The sequence below is a fragment of the Sceloporus occidentalis genome, unplaced genomic scaffold (genome assembly GCF_023333645.1).
Source record: "Sceloporus occidentalis isolate IW3139 unplaced genomic scaffold, rSceOcc1.0.p SCAF_2, whole genome shotgun sequence".
Classification (NCBI taxonomy): Eukaryota; Metazoa; Chordata; class Lepidosauria; order Squamata; family Phrynosomatidae; genus Sceloporus; species Sceloporus occidentalis.
In genome coordinates, this window is record NW_028316982.1 from 205,922,268 (window position 1) to 205,945,965 (window position 23,698).

The 23,698-nt window shown below is 40.0% G+C and overlaps 1 protein-coding gene across 8 annotated transcripts in view; it reads left to right on the top strand.

Moving 5' to 3' along the window:
- GRIK1 (glutamate ionotropic receptor kainate type subunit 1) overlaps positions 1-23,698 on the top strand; it is a 221,483-nt gene that overhangs the window by 19,172 nt on the left and 178,613 nt on the right. Inside the window, exon 2 of one of the 8 annotated variants that reach the window (XM_089512124.1) lies at positions 10,489-10,595. The exons of the other annotated variants lie outside the window; for them this stretch is intronic. The gene's annotated coding sequence lies outside the window, so the exon portion shown is untranslated. The remainder of the gene's footprint in view (positions 1-10,488; positions 10,596-23,698) is intronic. 8 annotated transcript variants of the gene reach the window in all.

Genomic DNA, 23,698 nt, shown 5'->3' on the forward strand with positions numbered 1-23,698 from the left:
AAGCATGTGCTTCATTGAGATGCACAGAAGTGACTGCGTCTTAATCAGGCTTTGGATCCCTTAATGTGGTTTACTCTCTATTTTTTTATGCAGTAAGGGCCTTATGAGAGAGACCATAATAGTTACCATTTTATAAATGAGGAATAGAGGCTGAGAAATGGTGACCATGTAAAAGAACCTGTATCTTAATTCAAGACTTTATTTTCTCCTCCCGTTTCTCATTACATTTTATTAAGTATTCATCTAAAAATGTGAAAGGTGAATGTGACAAATATATGTACCGCTTTCTGGGTTCTGTGGGGCCAGCTATAAGTGAATATTGGAAACACAATAATTTAAGTCCCAATATATTGTATTAAAAATAATACAGCAGGTTATATATTATGACACTTATATACAATGCGCCTGCGTTTTACGCGGGTGTGGCATAAGCAGCTTTCAGCATATGCTGAAAACCATACCGGAAAAGCCCTTCATGCACCCCGGAAGAAGTACTTCTAATGGGGCTCCAGCACACGCGGATTTCTCCTTACGCGGAGAAATCCAAAACGGATCCCTGCGTAAGGGGAGGGCCCACTATATTATATAAGTAGGTTATATATACAGTTTTCCCTCCATTTTTGTGAGGGATCTATTCCAGTCCCGTTTCCCCCCCCCCCCCCCGAAAATGAAAATTTCCAATATTCAAGCCTCATTGGCTTGAATGGTGGTTTGTGCTTGTGGGCACACGCCATGGGCACACACACCATTTTGTCCCCCTCTAGCTGTATTCTAAACTTAGCAGGCATATACAGCCCCTTCCTTAGGGTTTCCTCATCCAATAGCAATAGCAGCTTCATGAGGCCAAACCAATGTTTCATATGGTTATATATGCACTGAGCTACTGTTGTGTAATGGTTTGAGTAACCGCTCAGCCATGGATACCCACTGAGTGATGTTGTGAAAGTCACATTCTCTCAGCCTCAGAGGAAGACAAAGACCTCTGAACAAATCTTGCTATAAAAACCACATGACAGGTTTGTTTCAGGATCACCATAGGTCAGAAATGATTTGAAGGCACACAACAACACGAACAACAAACAATAATTTATGCACTAGAAAATACCAAAGCTGTCTCCATCCCATAACCAGGCCTAAAGCCAGGTTGAAATGGATCAAGATAATTCATCTCATCCAGAACACTTGGAATTGGAAGGCCATCACATGGTCCAGAACCTAGTCCCAAAATGGAATGTTAGAGACTGACTGATAATTATGCAGAATGGTAGGATTTCAAAATAATGGCCTCACCACAGCCTCATTTAGGAAGGATGGAAGCTCTCCTTGCTGTGGTGAGGCATTCACCACTGCCCTTACTCACTTGGCCAGTCCCCCTCTAGCTGCTATTAGGAGCCAGGAAGGGCAAGGATGTATACATGTGGTGCCCCTCACTTTTCCAAGGATCTTGTCCACATCCTCAGGCTGCACAGATTTAAATGTATCCAGTAATATAGGACAAGCAGACACCAAGATTACACTAACTGTACCTGTTTCAATCATAGAATCCACATCAGAATGCAAAGTGTTTTGTAAATTTGTCACAGCGGGCTGTTGAGTGATCTTTGTTTTCTTCTTGTGGGCCCAATTTAAAAGCACCCTGACTAGTCAATACAGCCCTGCTGAATGACACTGTGCAGATGCAATGGTTGTAGGGAAGTATAATTTCTTGAATGCCACCATTACCATGGCAAAGGTGTTGCAATGAGCTGTAGCCTGTGTTTAGTTGCATTTGCTCAGATTCTTTCACCATCATTGCTCTAGTTTCTTTCCCATTGGTTTCATTTCTCCCTAGTGAATTTAGTGAGTGGGCTCGCTTGGCTCCATTTCATAGGAGATGACACTTAGGGGCAATTGTGTCCACCAATCTGGCCATTTTCCTTTTCCAGAGATTAGTCAGGGCTTCGACACCTGCTGAGGCAACAGGGAGCTCCCCAAGAATCGATCTGGACCCATATGTCTCCTGGGGTAGACCATCTTAATCATTCCCAAACCTCCAGAAGCCCTGAGTCTCAGTGAGTATAAACCTCACCAGGTAGTAATCAGTCTATGAAAATGGAATTACAGACAATTCTTCCACACCCAGATCACCATAATTCCAGCCAGAACAGAAAACCAGGTCCAGAGTGTGTCCTGAAGCATGGGTGGCACCAGATGTTACTTGGGACAGCCCCATGGTTGTCATGGCAGACATGAGGTCCTGAGCTGCTCCTAAGGAAACAGTCTCCATATATATTTTGGCATTTCTTAGTACAATAAATAGAAGGGACTCCAACATCACCACCAAGACCAACGCAACCAGCTCAGGAAGGGAGACTATTGAGTAGCATGGTGGGTGGTACACCAACAAAATTCCTATGCTGTTCCTGCCACCCACCTTTGAAAACACATGTTGAAACCCAGCAGACTGTGGGACAGAACACCTGGTAAGGAAGATGGACTCCTAATAGACCACTGGTGTTCTGCCTCCCTGTTCCCCAGGCCTTGCCTGCTGCTCTACCGAGAACCCAGGTAGACAAAGTTGCTAGAGATTAACCTCCCTTCATCCAGCCAAGTCTCCATAATACATGATACATGTCATCCTCCCCATCCAGAATCAAGTTCTGGATCAAGGATGTTTTTCCATTCACTCTCTATCCCTGAATCTACATTAGCCTTCAAGCAGTTGTTTAGAAATTATTTAGTTTTTGAAGAAATATCTGAGGGCTGAGTCAACTCCCGTTGACATTGATAAGAAAAGAACCTCTCAATTTTACTCTTAATTGGAAATGAAGTGGGGCTTTAATTATTTTTGGGAACCCTTTGATGCACAGCAAGCCTTCCAAAAAGAAGTATTTTACTAGCACAAGCAAGAAAACCCACTGGAGGATTCATCGGGAATCACAAACAAGCAAGAAAAATGAGAGAAAGTGAATGGAAAGATGAGGCGGGGGGGACCCATATAGAGTGAATGAGCAAATCTTTGCTAATGATAATTTAAAATTAAAATTAGGTCCATCTAATACACTACTAGGGCTGCACACTGAGTAATCAGCTTAATCAGTAGTTTAATCAACTAAAGTTTTACACAATTAGTCAGTGGGAAGTGGTTTTGACCAACAAGGGAAAATGTTTAATTAATGAGGGCTGAGTTGTAGGCACACTTGTTTGATTTTGTGGGCATACTTGTTTTTTTGGTTCAAGCACATTACTGCTATAGAGAAGTTACAAGCAGACTTGTACTAGATGGCTCCTTCTGAAACACAGTGGTAGCCTTCATGGGCTCAATTTTGCATTTTCTTCAGCACCTCAAAAATGGTATGATATAGACAGGATAATACATATAACACATTAATGGCAAGAGGCTTTGTCTCACACAGTTTCTGAAAACAAGTTTAATTCCCTTATGAATGAAAGTTGGTTGCTGTTGTTGGTGCCGCTGCTGCTAGTTGTGTGCCTTCAAGTCATTTCCTACTTATGGCAACTGTAAAACAACCCCATCATGGGGTTTTCTTGGCATTTCTTCAGGATTTCTTCAGAGGGGTTTTTCCATTGCCTTCCTCTGAAACTGAGAGAATGTGACTTACCCAAGGTCACCCTGTGGGTTTCCATGGCCGAACAGGGACCAGCATCATAATCCAGTGCCCAAATCACTACACTACACTGTCTCTTGCATTAAAACTTAAAACTGTTTGGAAGTAATATTTGATATTACTTTTAAAACCACTGGGAAGTAATATTTGATTAGACCATAGATAGTTCCTTTTTTTTCTTTTAACAAAATATTACCAAAATGTGAGTCTTGCTATACTGAGGTAGTACTGGTTGGTTAAAAAAAAGTGGTTAATATATAAAATGTGTTTTCTTTTAACTTAAAAATTTGACTTAGCCTCATGAACCAATGACAAATATAAAAGGTCTGACCTTTAAAAGGAGCCATTCATTCTTATAAATGTTACTTCACCCTTCTTAGCCAGAGTCAGAACTTGCAGAGTCGGTGAACTCGTGAACTTTATTTATCACTGATAGATGTTCAGCCTTTTCCAGAGCAATATTTTATTCAGTCATTAAAAAAGAAATCATTACATTCCCTTATTTCAGAGTCAGATCAGCTAAGCATATCCTGTTATTATGCAACATCTTCAATGACAAATAGAAAAATTACATTCCCAGCTTGAACTGTGCTATTCAAGGATAATCCTGACTCTGTTTCGTTATATGCAAAACTTTTTTAAAAAAAGATCCATTTTAGGTCTCAGCACTGTTGCAGAGAACCTGTTCTGTAAATACACCATTCCTATTTCCATGCATGTGCTGCATCACCTATACATATGGGCACCCTTGCTGTATAAATAACCCATTAATTAAGTCTTCTAGAGAGGCAGTGCTGCTGAGCCAGCAAGACACTGGATGTGAGATACAATTAATTAGGGCAGAACGGTCCACTAGCCAATGTCTATATTATCAGCACTCTACTTAATCCTGGGATGAAGAGTATGTACACAGCTCAGTGACAGAACACATGCTGAAGTTCCAGATTTAATTCATGGCACTGGCAATTTTGTTTTAATTTTTCATTTGTTTGCTTTTGTTTCACATTATATTGGGTGGTAAAACTAGGCAGAATAAACAGTACAGGTTGAGAAAGATCAAAGCTGCTTCACTTGTTTAGCTGCAGAAACTCAAAGAGTTCAAGGAAATCATAGATTGGTCGGGTGAACAGCTCAAGACAATACAAACAGTTAAAATAGCAGCAAAATAAAAAGTAGCATCAGAAAACATCAATAGTTCAAGAAATATATACAGCACTAAAATCTAGGAAAATAAAAGAGGTCTTCCCATGGCACTGAAAATAGCACAACATGGGCACCAAGGGTGTCTCTCTGGACAATCATAGACTCATAAAGTTGGAAGAGACTACAAGGGCCATCCAGTCCAACCCCCTGCCATGCAGGAATACACAATCAAAGCACCCCCAACAGATGGCCATCCAGCCTCTGTTTATAAACCTCCATAGAAGGAGACTCCACCACACTCCAAGGGAGTGTGTTCCACTTGTGAACACCTCTTACTGTTAGGAAGTTCCTCCTAATGTTTAGGTGGAATCTCTTCATGTAGTTTGAATCAATTGCTCTGGGTCCTATTCTCTAGAACAGCAGAAAACAAGCTGCTGGAGAAGATGTTCTGCAACTGGCACACCACCACTGAAAAGGCCCTGCCATTGTCCTCACCTCATTTAGTGAGGCATTTATGGAAAGTCCTGTAAAGATTAACTTTAAATTATCCAGAATACCTGAACTTATTTCAGTCCCATCAGGTGCAGAAATTTTCAGGAGCCAAACTGGGCAATTAATGTACAACAAAATAGTTCTCCTATTTGTTCTTGTAGGCATATCAGTAGTGGTAGCCAGGCAACAGGTCACCTTTTTACTGTTAATATATTTGCTCATTAAATGTATCCAGCATTTTCACCAAAAATGGCACTCAGAAGTGGCTAACAAATTAATAAAATGGATCATAAAAACAGAATGTCAATTAAAGGAAACAGAAAAACAAATCAGCTAACACATCTTGAGACCCTGATAACCAAAAATGAGGCTAAAAATTGAATGAAGGAATTAATTGGCCATGGCCCTAACACTTTAATCAAGCTCTATAATTATTCATTTTCATTCATAAGAAAATGATTTCTCTTTTCAAAAGCTGTGTGGAAGATACCTTTTCCCTATTACTATCTTGTGTGCATATCTGACACACATGGTGAAATCCCCATGAATTTTATAGCATCTTCTTAGGCAAGGAATACTCAGAGGTGGTTTTGTCAGTTTCTCCCTCTGAAATTGAGACTACAGTACAACACTTGGTATGCATTGTTTGTCTCCCATCAACCCACTAACCAGAGCTGACCGTGCTTTTCTTCCAAGAACAGATGGGATCTTGTGCCTTTAGGACATTTAGGCATACATATATCTATATCTTCATTCATTCATTCATTCATGCATTCATGGCTGCTTACTTTCTGTATATCAAAGTACCAAAAACAACAGTTATGTAGCCAGTGGTGAATAGATACTTTCCCATTGGTTGCTACCTTTGAAATTTTTTCATTTCACATCTAAATTGTTGACTTAGCTAGAAATGTGGGGAAAGAAGTTACAGCTATGTTGTCCAAGGTGCATTTTAAAATAGAAGGAAGAGCTACTACATAGGTATTTCATGCTACCTAGTCTAGCCTTATCTGCCATTGTAAATTATAGGTCTGCTCCACTGAGCAGTATAAAGATAAATCTGAACCATGCTTATTAAAAGATGCAGATTTTTCACTATGAAATAAAGTGTCTGACTAACTCTTCAGTAGCTGATTACATCCTTTCCTATTCAAAAACTGGCAAAGGCAAAGGAAACCAAATCATCATTGTTCTTAAAAGGATTTAGGCAACTGTATCATTGCAAGAAGGTCTCTGTGTGAGAAGTTTTTGTATATGTATATATGCATGTGTTTTATTCAAATATTTATATCCTGCCCTGCATCCAAAGATCTCAGCATGGGTTACAGGCAATCAACCTTCTACAGTTTAAAATAGTTTACAACAGTGCACATAAAGCAGAATACTCCAACCCAGTCAAGGAAGGATCACTGAGACCCAACACTTGGAGCCGATAAGGCTGCTAAGGTGAGGACATTCCACTGATAGAATGCTTCATCAAGCAAAATTTCTCTGCATGAAATGACACATATTTTGCATTCACTTTGAGCCAGTAATCCTAGTTTAATAAACTAGATATATGTAACACCAGTATGTTGTTTTCATTTTGCATGAAGCCCACTGTTTTCACTTGCCCATTTGTAAAAAAATGTAGACAAACCAGGAAAGAGAAAACTTTGTGATTGATAGAATCATACAGTTGGAAGAGACCACAAGGATCATCCAGTCCAATCCCCTGCTATGCAGGAATACATAATCAGACCTCCAAAGCAGACTCCATTACTCTCTTAGACAGTGTGTTCCACTGTTGAGCAGCTCTAACTGTCAGGAAGTTCTTCCTAATATTTAGGTGAAATCTCTTTTCCCTTAGTTTGCATCCATTACTCTGTGTCCTAGTCTCTGGAGCTATAGAAAACAACCTTGCTCCATCTTAATATGACATCCTTTCAAATGTTTAAACAGGGCTATCATATAACCTCTTAATCTTCTCTTCTCCAGGTTAAACATATCCAGCTCCCTAAGTTGCTCCTTAGAGGGCATGGTTTCCAGGCCTTTCACCATTTTGGTCACCCTCTTCTGTATACATCCTTCTTGAATTGTGGTGCCCAGAATATTCCAGGTGAAGTTTGACCAAAGCAGAATAGAGTGGTATTATTACTTCTCTCAATCTAGACTCTATACTCCTGTTGAAGCAGCCTAAAATTGCATTGGCTTTCATAGCTGCTGCATCACACTGCTGACTCATGTTCAGTTGTGGTCCCCTAAGACTCCTAGATCCATTTCACATGTACTGCCATTAAGCCAGGTGTTATTCAACCTATAGACCCTATCACATGGGGTTAAAAGAGGGGCTTACCTTTCCCGAATTCAATGCTAATTCGGGCACCAGCCAGGTCCTATCACACATAAATCACTGCCGAATTGCTACCCAGGTCTATCTTGGATGCAGCTTGGGTCGTCTTCCAAAAACGGCTACCGAAATGGCTTAGATGACCCAGCTACATCCAGGACGGACCCAGACAGCGACTCGGCTGCCTCCCGAATTAGCATTGAATTCAGGAAAGGTAAGCTGCTCTTGTAACACCATGCAATAGGGTCCTATATCTGAATCCCAATGTGGGAGAATGGTAGGATATAAATCCTTGAAATAAAATAAAATAAAATAAAATAAATATATCTGCGCATTTCATTTTTACTGCCCAAGTGTAGTATCCTACATTTATCCCTGTTGTAATTCATCATGCTGTTAGTTTTTACCAGCTTTCTAATTTGTTAAGGTAATTTTGAATTCTGATCCTGTCCTCTGGGATATTCGAACCTTGGATTATGGTTTATTGTACTAAAATGGTTAGGGATAAACCAACAATATGCTATATTGATTTAAATTGGTTTAAAGCTAATTCATGGTGCTGGCTTATTTGGGCAAAACCAGACATAATTCTGCATTTAAACACCATGTGAAACTCACTTCTAGTTTTTTCACTCCCTCATACATTCTTATTTATTAACCTGTAATTCAGTGAACATGATTGCAGATTCAGTGGCAAATGCTGCTGCACTTATCATATACCACATATAGACAATCTAGTTGGAGTAAAACAGTCCACAGTTTTATTGGTTACTGCTGCAAATAGACTTGGCACTCACATGGTTGCAGATCAGGGAAATCACTGGGGAGGCGGGGAGAACAGACTGTACCAGGTGATAAAATTGGGGTGATGCCATTGCTTCCCTAAATGTTGAAGACTGAGGTGAAATGCAGATCAGAGCATGAAGAAAGATGATACAGTCAGTGAGAAAAGTGAGCATCTCATTCTCTGCCTGTTGAGCCTCAGAAGCTATGCACTCCTTTCTTTCCTCTGCCTCTTTCTCCCACCTGGCCAGCAGCCCTTCCAGATCCAGAAGAGGCTGCCAAGTGGGCAGGAAGAGGAGACAAAGGAAGAGGCAGCCAGCAAGGGGATGGTAGTACTGTAGCAGAAACATGGAGTTGCTGCCTCCACCTTGCTACTACTGCCTGTTTCACAGCACCCCAAAGAGATAGGCAGCAGCGGCGGTGGTGGCAGCAAAAGCATGGAGTCATCTCTCCACTGCTGCTGCCACTCACAGATGATAGCCCATCTTTTGGGAGATTGCTGGAGCCTTGAAGAGAAGAACGGTAGCAGCTAGCAACAGTAGAGGTAGGAGCATGCAGTCACCCTGCTGCCATCTGCTGCTGACAGCCTGTCTCTTCAGAGGTCACTAGAGTCCCAAAGAGATGGGCAGTCCCTTTACTTGGTGGGTTGTGTGTGTGCACAGAGTTAAAAATGATCGGTACCAGATGTCAAATATGCTAGATATGGCACTATCCAGGTATTGACTAATGGTAGCCAATGAGTGACATAACCCAGATCTCTTGTCAGGTATCTGTCCAGGATGACAGATATGGAATTCAGTATAAACGGATGCTACTGTGTGCTTTACCTGCCACCTGGGAGTGGGGTCAGATTTCCCCAAGATGGGCATGAAATTTTCTGCCAACACTCCCAAAGTTCAATAAGGGGATCCCCTTACCCTCACAGGCATGCAGTAACCATATCTTTCCAACTGTGTGTGGATCTCCTGCATCTGAATTACATCAGAGTACTAGGGAACTGGCTTACATAGTTCAGCATACAATTGGAGTGAAGCCTGCAACCAAGCTTGTCCAGTTCTGTCTCATTCCTGGTGTTCCTGTGCCTTCCTGAACTGCACAGGTTTGTGGGAAGGAGAAGCCTGGCAACCATGCTATCCTAAATGATGCCTGCTGTTCTGCTTCTCCACAACCAGCAAATTTGCCCTACAAGAAGTCATTGAGAATCAATTTGCAGTGAACATTATGTGGGTTAATGAACTTCTGTTATTAGAAATAACTACAAAAATGAGAAAAACACTGTTTTGGTCTAGATCTTGGGTGACGTCATATGGAAGAATTAAGGCAGTTTGACACCTACTTTAACTGCCATGACTCTATCCTACAGAAACCTGGGATTTGTAGTTTAATGAGGCACTAGCATTCTCAGACAGAGTACAAATCCCATGATTCTGTAGGGTAGCATCATGACTGTTAAAGAAATGTCAAATTGGTTTAATTTTGCAGCATGGCAACATCTGTTCTTTGTGGGAGAATTGCATTAAATTGTGCACAGCTTTGTGAAAGTAATGAATACTGGCATTATTTAACTAATAATTGCTACATATTCTTTTAATATTGTTACATATCCTGTTCTATTCCCCTTCTCCCTATAACCCCACACCTTCACAACTTCAGAGTATATTCTTCTTCTCCCACTAACTCTTCCTGTTTTTTAAACACATCAGAAAAGGGATCTCTACAGATGTGACTATTAGTTTTACAACTGCACTCAAATATCTTTCCCCACTGCTGATGGTGGAGCATTTCTTGTCTTTAATTTTCATGCATCCCATCTACCTGGCGGTAATAATTTTTTTTTTTTTTTACTCAGTCAAGTTGAAGTGAGTAGAAAGTATAAGTGTAAAACTCATTTTAAACAAACAAAATTAAAAAAAAAATTACAGAACTGCCTTGATGAATGCAGTTTTACTTGACCAATATAAGAAAAGAGGCTTTGATCACATAGACACTTAACTAATTTTAAAACAGAAAAATATGAATTTGCTCCTTGCTGGGCACCCCTGTTTCAATGGGTCTTGCCTCTGAGGAGAACAATTGTTTGCATGATCTATTTTACTGAACCAGAATTGCAGACTACTGCTTCTAATTTCACAGAAACTCTCTTCGAAGAAGGCACAAAGAGAAAAAGAAATTGCATTTTAAAATATTGAAGATGACAGCCACTGGTTTGAAATGCCTCATTTAACAGTAAAAGTTAATAGGCGAGTACCACCGGACTCTCCTCTTCTTCAATTTACTTGAGAATTTGCCAGAATGATTGGAGAAATTCACTCTTCAGAGCTTTTTAGGGCAGCATTGTTTTGCATATTTGCTTTAACGTGGTTAGAATCCTTTGTGTGGCCTGACAGTAGAACACACATGATTTTTTTTGCCAGAGGTAGTCTGTTCCCTATTCTGCTATTCCCCTTAGCTTTTGGGGATGGGTTTATGAAAACAATGTCCTTTAAATCTGAGCTTCTCAAATTAAAGCTTTTCCACAGGTTACTTATTGGTGAGGGCACCACGATTCAAAAAGGACATTGAGAAACTGGAGCGTGTCCAGAGGAGGGCGACTAAAATGGTGAAAGGTCTGGAAACCTTGCCTTATGAGGAACGACTCAGGGAGCTGGGGATGTTTAGCCTGGAGAAGAGAAGGTTAAGAGGTGGTATGATAGCCCTGTTTAAATATTTGAAGGGATGTCATATTGAGGAGGGAGCAAGCTTGTTTTCTGCTGCTCCAGAGACTAGGACCCGAAGCAATGGATGCAAGCTACAGGAAAAGAGATTCCACCTCAATATTAGGAGGAACTTCCTGACAGTAAGGGCTGTTCGACAGTGGAACAAACTCCCTCAGAGTGTAGTGGAGTCTCCTTCCTTGAAGGTCTTCAAGCAGAGGCTGGATGGCCATCTGTCGGGGATGCTTTGATTGGGATTTCCTGCATGGCAGGGGGTTGGACTGGATGGCCCTTGTGGTCTCTTCCAACTCTATGATTCTATGATTCTATGAGGGCTCTTATTTATGACAGTGGGAAAAATTACCTTCTCACAGTGTGTTGAAGCATTTAGGTATTCCCACATGACCTGTATTTTATGACAGTTTGAAAAGCTCAGGGTTGTTTACAACTTCTCAGGACATGGTTAAATATAAATCTAGTTATGCAGGGCCATGTTCAGAAAGAATCTTTCCAGTCAAGAGGAAAACAAACAACAAGATGCCATGTCCTCTGACAATCATCTTCACTTATCACTTGAGCTTTTCTGTACTTGTCAAAAGGCTTGTCTTCCACCCCATTCTGGCATTGTTCTGCTTTGTCTGGAAGACATCAAGCATGCCCTGCACCAGAACATAGGGGCTCTACAGGCCGGCATTTTGTGCCGTCCTGTAGGTGCAGTGAGGGTGGAGTGTCCGGACACTCTGAGCCCTCACCGTGCTGCCTGGGTGCCATCTTGGCACACGCCCATTTACACGCTCACACACCATGATGACGCTCGTTGTGTGTAGTGCCCAAACATAATTGCACACAAGGGGTATCATCATGGTGTGTGAGTGTGCCTATGGCACCCCTTACAGGACTCAAAAAGAACCCATCTAGAAGCGGGTTCTTTTTGGTCCCTCCAGAGGCCATGGCGTGTGGTTGCCGGGGCAGGTTGGAGCAGCTACAGGGCCACAATACTCTGAGTTGCCCCTACAGTATTCTGGCCAGTGCAGACAAGGCCTTCATGACATAAAACTGATTTGTATTCATGCGCAAGATTAGGTCTACAATATTAAGCATTGCTGATTGTGTCTCCACTTTATGATATACTTGCCGCACTTTTCTCCTTGTGTGACAAGACTGGGAGCACAACTACTTATCACATTTAACAAAGAGAAAAAACTGGATGATGATACACACACACATACACACACACATACACACAAAAAGAATGGGAGAGTTGACCCTATTATGATGAGATGCATGTTGGAATGAAATCTGAGTAATTCAAAACTAAGTAGTCAGTATTACATTGGCATTATGTGAGACAGTGGTGTTACTAGAGTTGGTGTCACCCAGTGTGTGTGTGTGTGGGGGGGGGGCAGGTCAGACTGCTCCCCCAAGGCTTCAGAGCCCTGTGTGGCAGCTGTTGCATGGGTCTCTGAAGGCCATTACTGAGGAAGGCTGCAGTGTGGCCTCTGGAGGGCCCCTTTGGTGTCTGGTGCAGTTGCTGGGTAAGTGGGAAAGCACCCCTTCTCACTTGCCCAGTAGCTGTGCCAGTCCCTCCAATTCTATCACCACACTGGGCGATTCCCCCCCCCCCCCGGGGTGTCACCTGGTGTGCTCCACAACCACTCCAGTGACACCATTGATGTGAGACTTGAACAGACCACTCTCCACACAGTTTAAATATTTCTTCAGTGGCAACTCTATGGCCACAAGGAATAAGCATAAATAAGTAGCAATAATAATACATAAATTACTGACTTAAGGATGGTCCACCAAGACCATCTAGGCAAAACACTTGTATCTCACTAATGATAACCTCTTCCCCTACATTTTGAATTCAATAAGACATGCACCAGCTGAATTGCAACACAAAAATGGAGAGACACAATACTTTTGAAGCAGAGTTTCATCCAGGCTGGTTTAGTACTGAATACTCATGGATTTGTGGCAAATCTTCCTATAAGCAGATTACAATGCAGCAGTATGTGTATTAGTGTACCAATATCATTGTTGATGTGAAGGTTTCCTTAAGGGACACCATTCTGGAGGGGGGGCATGGGGGATGCCATGGCAGAGTCCTTGCAATTTGATTTTTTTTGTGTGTGATTCAGTTGTCCCACTGTTTGTCAAAAGTTCCAGTCTGACAACAGTTCCCAAATTTTTCAACAACATCCAAGCTGCAGAAGCATGATTTTGTGATGTACAGGGGTTGGTGTACAAATGTTGAGTTCATTGAGAGTTTTAAAACAAGTTCTCTGGAAACGACAAAGGTACTATTAATTGAAATATGGCTGATTTATATTTTAGAAAAACTATATTATTCTGACTTGAAGGTAGCACTAGTTCATTGTATGTCATCACTTTATCTGTATCCCCTTGATTACTTTTCCTGCCCCTTCTGTTTTCTAATTAAAGGCCATTAACATTCTGGATATCAGAAGCTTGAGGAACTAAAGGATAAAGGCCTGAGGTCATTTCCATCTCCAACTGATGGTTTTGTTAAGCTATAGCCAGTTTGGCAAATTCTCTGCAAGTTTAATATGTAAAATATCTTTGAAAGATTTCCTTGTTTGCAAGAAGAGATGCTGACATATGCAAATCATTCCAATTTGCAACATACTTGCAGAACATGCACAAAAGTTGATTGTACAAGGCCCTTGTTTTTCTTCTTTTTCTAGTTCTTGAGCATTTAGATGATCTTTAATCCACAAAAATGAATATATTAAAAATGTGAAATATAATGCACTTTAATGTCATTCTGAATCAATATCCAAAGACATTTAAACTTATTTAAACCCATTTTTCTCCATTAACATTTCCAGGTGGGTAGCAATGTTATCTGCTGTAGCCAAAAGGACAGCCTTGTGGCACCTTAAAGGCTAACATGGGTTTTTGGCATATGCTTTCATAGACTGCCATGCCACTTAACAGTCCACAAAATATTATAGTGAACAGAAATCATTTAGTGCCACAAGATCCTCCCCCAACTACAAGTTAAGTATCCCTTATCCAGAATTCCAAATTCCAAAATACTCCAAAACCCAAAATTATCCACATGGTGGCTGAGATGGTGAAACTTTTAGCTTCTGATGGTTCAGTGTGCACAAACATTGTTTCATGCACAAAAGTATTAAAAACATTATGTATAAAATTACCTTGAAGCTATGTTTATAAGGTGTATACAAAACATAAATGAATTTCATGTTTAGACTTGGTCCCATCTCTAAGATATTTCATTATGTATATGCAAATATTCCAAAATCTAAGAAAAAATATTAAAATTAAAATTAAATAAAATCTGAAATCCAAAACACTTCTAGTCTCAATTATTTCAAATAAGGGAGACTCAACCTATAGAATGATTGTGGGATTATATCATAGAATCATAGAATCGTAGAGTTGGAAGAGACCACTAGGGCCATCCAGTCCAACCCCCTGCCATGCAGGAAATCCAAATCAAATCAAATCAAATATGTTATTGTTTTTAATTTTTGTTAGAGTTTAAAGTATAAAGGAAATAAAAATAAGAAGAAAAAAGAAAGAACATAGGTAGAAGTATACAGGTTATGTACATAGGCACGGCACATACTTTAATTTAAGCTGACCAAACTGTACGTTCACAAATATATTATCTTGTTAATGTATATAAAAATGGATGTTCATGTATAGTTAAAGCAATTAAGATCTTCTAACCAGTGAACAATGGCTGGTGGATGTTTATTTCTTGAAGTACAAGTCTTTCAGCAACAGTAAAAGCATGCAGTCTAACGATACTGATGATAAGTTAAAATCCAAGTAGTAATACTACTACTAATAAAATCGATGTTCATGTATAGTTAAAGCAATTAAGATCTTCTAACCAGTGAACAATGGCTGGTAAATGAGAGTCATCATTGGCAGTCCCAGCAACCGGTGAGGTGCCCTCCCTCCATTCCAACTGCCACTGCTGTGGACCCTGAGGTAGAGAAGAGCATAAAACACCCCAGTGAAGTTGTGAGCTATACTGGCGGTGGTATAATAGCCACCAGCAGGGCCTCCCATGCCAGACAGGTCATAACTGAAAGGTCTGACCAAGAGCGGCAAAGGGCAGAATGGGCTCTCTAACCTTATGGCAACCAGGAGAAGGAAAACTCTAATCCCAAACCCGGGCAGATGGTGCTCGTCTAACCCTGTAAGGTCAACCATCTAAGAGAAGGAAACTCTAATCAAACCTATGACCCGAGAACCTCGCTGCCACTGTACATGCTTGTCAAGGCCTCAGCAGTCGAACCTCTGGTTTAAAGGGTGAGGCCAGTTCTGTGCACGCTGCACTCCACCAGAAAAATCCATTGCACAGGCTCAAAGGATACATCCAATCCCCGAAAAAGCCCTGTAGCGATAGGCAAGGGAATGAAATGGCAGGTGTAAAGATGCACTGGAAGCTGCAGACCCAACCCTGCATGCAGGTGGTTCAGGACTTTGGTCGAACAAAGACAAAGAAACAAAGGCATACACCGGCCTCCAAAGGTGCAAATAGACTGACACTTTGCATGCAGGAACATCAGAATCATGCAAGATTCTGCAGATAGTGGACGTCCTGAGCATTTTTCTGCTCTAATAGCCCATGAACTGTCACGACTTAACATTGACATCGCTGCTCTTAGTGAAGTTCGTCTCCACGAGGAAGGCAGCCTTAAAGAACACCGTGCTGACTACATACTCTATTGGTCTGGCAAACCCAAAACTGAAAAACATCTTTCAGGTGTAGGCTTTATGATCAAAAACTCCATTGCCTCCAAACTCGAAACCTGGCCAACAGGACACTCTGATCGCATTATCTCCTTACGCCTCCCACATGTTGTTCTCTTCAGTATATATGCCCCAACTATGCAAGCCGACCCTGTAGAGAAAGACAAATTCTACTCAGACCTACGCCACCTCATACAAAAAGTCCCTGCAGAAGATACAATCATAATCCTTGGTGACTTCAATGCCAGAGTAGGAAAGAACTTCGAAGCCTGGAAAGGGGTTTTAGGCAAGCATGGTGTTGGAAACTGTAATGATAAGGGACGCCTCCTGCTAGAGTTTTGTGCAGAACAGCAGCTGACTATTACAAACACCATCTTTCAGGAGAAAGATAGCTTGAAGACAACCTGGATGCATCCCTGATCCAAACACTGGCACCTCATTGACTACGTTCTAGTGCGCCAGAGAAATATTCGCGATGCCCATCATACTTGAGTGATGCCCAGTGCAGAATGTCAAACAGGTCATCACCTTGTAAGATGTAAACTAAACCTTCATCTTATGCTCAAACCTAAGAGGGGTGGCATATTAAAGAGGAGACTCCAAGTCAACAATCTTCAACAAGATGCCATGAGAGACAACTTCCAGGCAAATTTGCAAACAAAACTTCAAGACCCCCCTACAGATTCTTCCCCTACAGTGCTTTGGCAACATATCAAAAATGGCATCCTGCAGTCTGCGGAAGAATCCTTAGGGTTCTCCCTCAAGAAAAACCAAGATTGGTTTGATGAAAACAACCATGAGATCCAAGAGCTCTTGGCAAAGAAGAGAACTGCTCACCAGGCACACCTCACCCAGCCATCCTGCCATGTAAAAAAAGCAGCCTTTCACCTCGCATGTATTAAACTTCAACAAAACCTTTGAGACCTTCAGAACAAGTGGTGGACCAATTTAGCAGCAAAGACACAACATTGTGCAGATTTGGGTGATCCCAGAGGATTTTACAAAGCTCTTAAAGCAGTGTTTGGACCTACTTATCAGGTCCAAAGTTCCTTATACAGTTCAGATGGACAGATAAAGCCTCCATTTTGAACCGATGGGCTGAACACTTTCAAAGTCTCTTCAGTGCCAACCGAGTAGTCCAAAGCTCAGCTATTCAACATACGACACAACAACCGATGAAAAAGGAATTGCATGGACTTCCGGGAAAGATGGCGAAGTAGCAAGTCATTTGCGACAGTAGCGGGTGGCAAATGAACCCTCTTGCAGGCCGATTAGCTTAAAAATAACAGAAGACAAGAAGAGCTAGAGATCACCCCGAGGTACGGGAATCCGGACGGGTCCAGAGGGGTCCCTAGGAAGGGTGATTCCAACAGATCCTCTCACGTCCATGAGAGGCCCTGTGGGAAACCCTGGGGACGAGGACAACCGCGGCGGCAAGATAAAGGGCTACCAAGGTAGCAAACTTCGCTGAACCCCCCCCTAAACTGCTCAAAAAGCTGTGAGTGAAAAGTTGGTGGAGTGGGGTAAAGAAAGATCCTCACTTGAAAAACGCATCGGAAGCAAAGAGAAAGGAGGGAGGAGGAAAGGAAAGAAGGAAGGTGACTAAATGGAGGCAGCGCTATATGAGAGAAGCATATAGTGAATAAAGAAATCATGAATTAAAGGCAAGAACAAAGAAGAAGGAGTTGAAGGTAAACCGAATAAGGGAAGAGGAAAGAGAGAAAAGGAAAAATACTGAAGTAAGAAGGGGAGAGAAAGGACTGGGGGGAGAGTCCCAGAACTGAAGAGAAGAAACTAAGCTGTCCGGAGGGAAGCCCGAGAGAAAAATACAGAAGGAACGAGAGAGAGAGGCAGCAGGAGTGGAGGAAAGGAAGGTGAAGCTGATAAACACTAGACCAGGACGAGAAGCAGACGAAACAGAGCAACGGACCAGGACGAGAAGCAGACGGAAAGACAGACACCGGACCAGGACGAGAAGCAGACGAAACTGAGCAACAGACTAGGACGAGAAGCAGACGCAGAAAGAGACACCGGACCAGGACGAGAAGCAGACGATTGGGAAAGAAAGCAGGGAATTTAAGAAGACAAGTGACTGTAAAGAGAAGAAGAGGATTTTGTGAGGAGACTTTGGGAAGTGAATCTAAGATAAAAGCTGGGGGGAAGAGGGAAAATAGGAAGGATAGATCAAAAAAGGAGGACCTGTAAACAGCAAACAGAAGGGGTTCAAAACGCTGGTGTGGGGAGGTTTAGAATACACTTACTGAGGAAGAGAAGCCTGCCTGGGCGTTTTCAAGGCCAGCAAGCACATGGTGAGGCGGAAATGATTTAGGGGAATAGAATTTCAGCAAAGGGAAGTGACGTAAGAGAAAAGAAATAGACAAGAGGTAGCAAGAGAGATAGAGGCTGGAGAAAAGGAGCGAACTAGGGACACCTAGTGGCGGGAGGAGCTACTGCAACTAATGAAAGTAGAATTAACCCTGTGCAAACCTCTTATATATTTCCCAGGTTTTGAAAGCTGAAAATAAAGGATTAGCTTAGCTAGAAGGGGCTAAAGAATTAAGTTGATAGCAGACAGAGAAACCTAATAAGATAAGTTTGAGAAATTATAAATTGTAGAGTGATACAACCCAAATAATCAAATAGCAAAAGCTATTGGAATATTTTGTGTACACTTTTGAACACTTCTAGCTAGCTTAATAATTAAAATAAAGGGGAAAGCATTATGCTCCCCACCACTACAATGACCACAAGAAAAATGCTACAAATGTCAGAGGCAAAACAAAGCATAAACAGAAGACCATCAATTGAATTAAAAATGGATCCAAATGCTAAAGTAATGGAAATGTTACAGAGAATGGAAGAAAACATGTTAAAAAGTGAGAGAAATATTAAACAGGAAATTAAAGAATCACGAAATGAACTACGGAAAGACTTTAAAAAGGAAATAGATGAGTTGAAAGGAACAATGAGAGGAATAACAGAAGATGTGAAGGAAATAAGAGGGAAAGTTGAAGATTTAGAGATCAGGACAACAGAGACGGAGAAGATAACAAAAAACATAATACAAGCTCAGGAACAAGAAAGAGATATGAACAGACTGAAAGAGGCAAGAGACAGGAAAAAATGTATTAAAATAAGAGGTCTTAAAGAACAAGCTGGAGAAGACCTATATGGAAGAGTTATACCATTGTTAGCAGAATTGCTTGAAATACCACATGATTATATTGACATGGAAGTTGATAAATTGTTTAGAATCAGCTCAAGCATAGCCAGAAACAGAAGCTTGCCCAGAGACATAGTGGTGTATCTAACGAGAGAAAGAATCAAAGATAAAATAATCCAGGCAAGTTACGAAAAGAAGATATGTGTGGATGGGGATGAACTTAAAATTTTTAAAGATGTGCCGTCTGATGTATTGAGAAGGAGAAGAGAATACGGAACATTGACAAAGATGTTACAAATGAAACAGGTGAGATATCGGTGGGAACCGATTGAAGGCATTTCGTTTACTTGGAGGCAAAGACAATACAAGATTGATACAACTGAGAAAGCCAGAAGATTCTATAATAGGTGGTTCAAAGAGGAAGAGGAAAAGAAAAGAGATCAAGAAGGAGAGATGAAAGGAAAGGAAGAGAAGAATGAGGAGAAATGCCCCAGAGAGGAAGAAACACGGCCTGGATCAATGGATGAAATAAACAAAATAGTTGATGAAGAATATACTCTTGGAGCGGTGGGAGGAGTGGATTTAAACCCAGGACAAGGAAACTCAAGTGACTGTGAAGGGGAAGAAGAGAGTCAGGTAAAGGAGGGTTAGGGAGACCAGAGAAGAAAAAGTTGAGTGAAAGAATAAAATGAAATTTTTCTCTTGGAACATCAAGGGTCTGAACTCTGCCTATAAGAGAAAAAGAATATTTCATATTTTAGAAAAAGAGAATGTGGAAGTAATCAGTATACAGGAAACTAGAATCCGGAAACAGGAGGAAAAATATCTAAGGAACCCGAAGCTAGGACAAATATTTAGCAGTGCAGGAAACAAAAAGAAAAATGGTGTAGTTATATATGTTAAAAATCAAATCCCTGCAAAAGAAATAATAAATGACGCGGAGGGTAGATTTGTGGGAATTGAGATAACGGTAAATAATAAAAAAACCTTAGTGCTTGGAATATATGGTCCAATACAGGCTAAAAGTGTGTTTTATAAGAGATTACTTAAACTTTTGAAAACATTTAATTATGAACACTTTATAATAATGGGGGATTGGAATGGGGTACTAAACCCTCAGATGGACAGACAATCTAAGAAAAAGATTCAGGATAAACAAGGGAAATTACCACAAAAATTTTTCGAAATGCAAGATGCACTGTCAATTACAGACCCCTGGAGACACAAATTCCCACAAAAAAAAGATTACACCTTCTTTTCAATGCCACATATCTCTGCTTCCAGAATAGATATGTTTCTGATCTCCAGGGTTATGCTTAAAGATATAAAAGAGGTTAAGATAATAACAAATAAAGCATCAGACCACAACCCAATTCTACTAGAAATTAAAACAACAGGGAAAGAATTTAATTGGAAACTAAATGAAAACATGTTTAAGAACATACAAATAAAAGAACAAACTAAAGAACAATTAAAGAACTATTTTAAAGAAAACATATGCTCTGAAGTGAAGATGACAACGATATGGGAAGCTTCAAAAGCAGTTATCCGGGGGTTCCTAATGAAGAAAGGCTTTGAAAGGAAAAATAAACAAAGAAAGGAGATACAAGAATTATCAGATAAAATTCAAAAGAAAGAGATAGAACTGATTGGAAATAACCAAAAAGGAAGAAAGAAAATAAGTAAAGAGTTGATGTTACTTAAAAAAGAACTGGATAGTAAGCTAACAGAAGAAGTTAGTAAAAAACTAAAATATACCAAACAGAGGTATTTTGAAGGGGGAAATAAAGTGGGGAAATTATTGGCCTACAAAATAAGGAAGAAAAAAGAGCGAAACATAATTACAGAAATACAAGATGGGGAAAAAAGATATATAGAAAATGGGGAAATCCAAAAGGTATTTTATAATTTCTTTAAATCACTGTATAGAGACACAACAGACTCCAAGAGGTATAGAGAAAAAATTAACAAATATTTGGAAAAGGTCCATAAATTAGACTTAACGAAGGAAGAGAAAGAAAAATTGAATGGAGAGATTACACAAACAGAAATCCAACAGGCAATAGCTAAGGCAAAAAGTGGAAAAGCACCAGGACCAGACGGATTCACGATGGGATATTATAAGACCTTCCAAGATATTTTACTAGACCCACTCAAGAAAACATTCAATGCAATCCTAGAAGAGGGGATACCCCAATCATGGAAAGAAGCCAACATAGTTCTGATAGAAAAAGAAGGTAAAGATAAATCACTCCCACAAAGCTACAGACCAATCTCATTGTTAAATAATGATTACAAAATTTTTGCAAACATATTGGCGGGAAGAATAAAGAAAATTTTGATTAGTTGGATACACAAAGATCAATGTGGCTTCTTACCAAAAAGACATGTAAAACAACATATTAGAACAGTCGTTAATTTAATTGAATATTATGATAAACACCCAGGGAAAGAATTAGTGATGTTAAGCTTAGATGCAGAGAAAGCATTTGATAATTTGAAATGGGGATTTCTATTTGGACTATTAGAAAAATTGGATATTGGAGAAAATTACATAAATTGGGTGAAACAAATATACCAAGAACAAAATGCAAGAATTATAATTAACGGCTCCAAGACTGACAAAGTGAAAATAACCAAAGGTACAAGACAAGGTTGTCCGCTCTCCCCACTGCTCTTTATACTATGCTTAGAAATATTATGTAAAAGAATAAGAGAAGACCCACAGATCAGAGGTAACAAGATAAAAGGGACCGAAATAAAAATATGTGCATACGCGGACGATTTGCTAATTATAGTGGAAGACCCAATGAATGGCTTACCCAAAGCATTGAAAATTGTTGAAGAATATGGCGCATTAGCCGGGATGAAAATAAACAAGGATAAATCATCTATGCTTGTATTAAACATGACGGAAGGCAGGAAACAATTACTTCAAGAGGAAACGAAGATTGAAGTACAAAAGAAAATAAAATATCTTGGAATAAATCTGACTAAAAAAACGGCGGAATTATTTGATAATAATTATAAAAAAACATGGTTTGAAATCAAAAATAATTTAACCAAATGGCAAGATTTACAAGTCTCACTATTGGGAAAAATATCTATTATTAAAATGAATATATTACCAAAAATAATGTACCTCTTTCAAAACCTGCCAATAGTCTTAAAGGATCAACTATTCAACCAATGGAAAAAAGATATTTCAAGGTTTATATGGGCGGGGCGTAAACCAAGGATAAAGTGGAAGATACTTACTGATTTGAAAGAAAGAGGTGGTTTTGCGCTCCCAGACTTTAAGATTTATTATGAGGCAAATTGTTTGGATTGGTTGAGAGAGTGGATAAATTTAGAAAATGAAAGCTTACTGAATTTAGAGGGATTTAACAACAGATACGGCTGGCACGCATACATGTGGTATGGGAAGACAGATCAAAACAAACAATTTAAGGATCATATCATACGTAGGTCACTGCTTAAAATTTGGAAGAAATATAAAAATAAATTATACAGAAGAATCCCCCTATGGACATCCCCCCACGAAGCCTTTATGACTAGAGGGAAATTGATTGGGAAGGCCTGGCTCAAATATAAAGATATACTCGAACTTGAAAAAGGAGAATGGAGAATAAAAAGTAGAGAAGAGTTAGAAAAACAGGGTATAAATTTAAGTTGGTTTCAGCATATGCAATTGAGTATAAGATTCAAATTGGATAGGAGCCAGGAAGGAATAGCGTTGGAAAAAAATGAATTGGATAGGATTCTGGAGAAGGGGAATAAGGGAATAATATCAAGACTATATAAAATGGGTATAAAATTGGAATGTGAAGAAGAAACGATAAAAGGTTGCATGTTAGAATGGGCCAAAAATGTAAACAGAAATATACAGTTGGAAAGATGGGAAAGGGCATGGGGTAGAGACCTGAACTTTACGTGCTGTGTAGATTTAAAGGAAAATTTTATGAAAATGATGCACAGGTGGCATATTCCCCCCTCAAGGTTGGTAAAGATGGTTAAAAATGGACAGGATAGATGCTGGAGGTGTAACAGTCACTATGGCTCCTATTATCATATGTGGTGGACATGCCCAGTGGTGAAGAAGTACTGGAAAAAAGTACAGGAAATAATTGAGGAAATATATCAAATTAAGATAAGATTGGAACCAGAAATAATATTATTAAACATGATTGAAGATGATACACCAAGGAAACACAGAAAATTATTGTTGTATTTAATAACAACAGCAAGGATGACTCTTGCGAAAAATTGGAAAAAGATGGGAGATGTAGACATAGATGAGTGGCTATTAAAGGCCCTAGAGGCCATGGAGATGGAGACCTTAACGATGTGGTTAAGGGACGATGTGGGACAGGAAATCCCAAATGAGGAAATGTGGAAACCATTAAGGCTATTCTGTAAAGAAAGATGGAAAAACCAGACTTAAAGTTACCCCACAGTGTCTCATGAAACCAAACAAAAATTTTTGATGTTAGTTCCAGAGATAGGAGGGTAGATTGACAGGATGATTTCTGTTTAGTTAAAGAAGACAGATATGGAGAAGATACAATCAAAGTTATGGAAATATAGACTGCATAAAAATAACTAAGAAGAATTAGTTATTAGGGTGAGATGGGTTAGAATTTTATATACAGGAATAGAGGAATAATTTCTAACCGCAGTCGCTATATAAGAAGGGAGAGTGGTAATAAATGTAGGAGCAGTTGTGTCA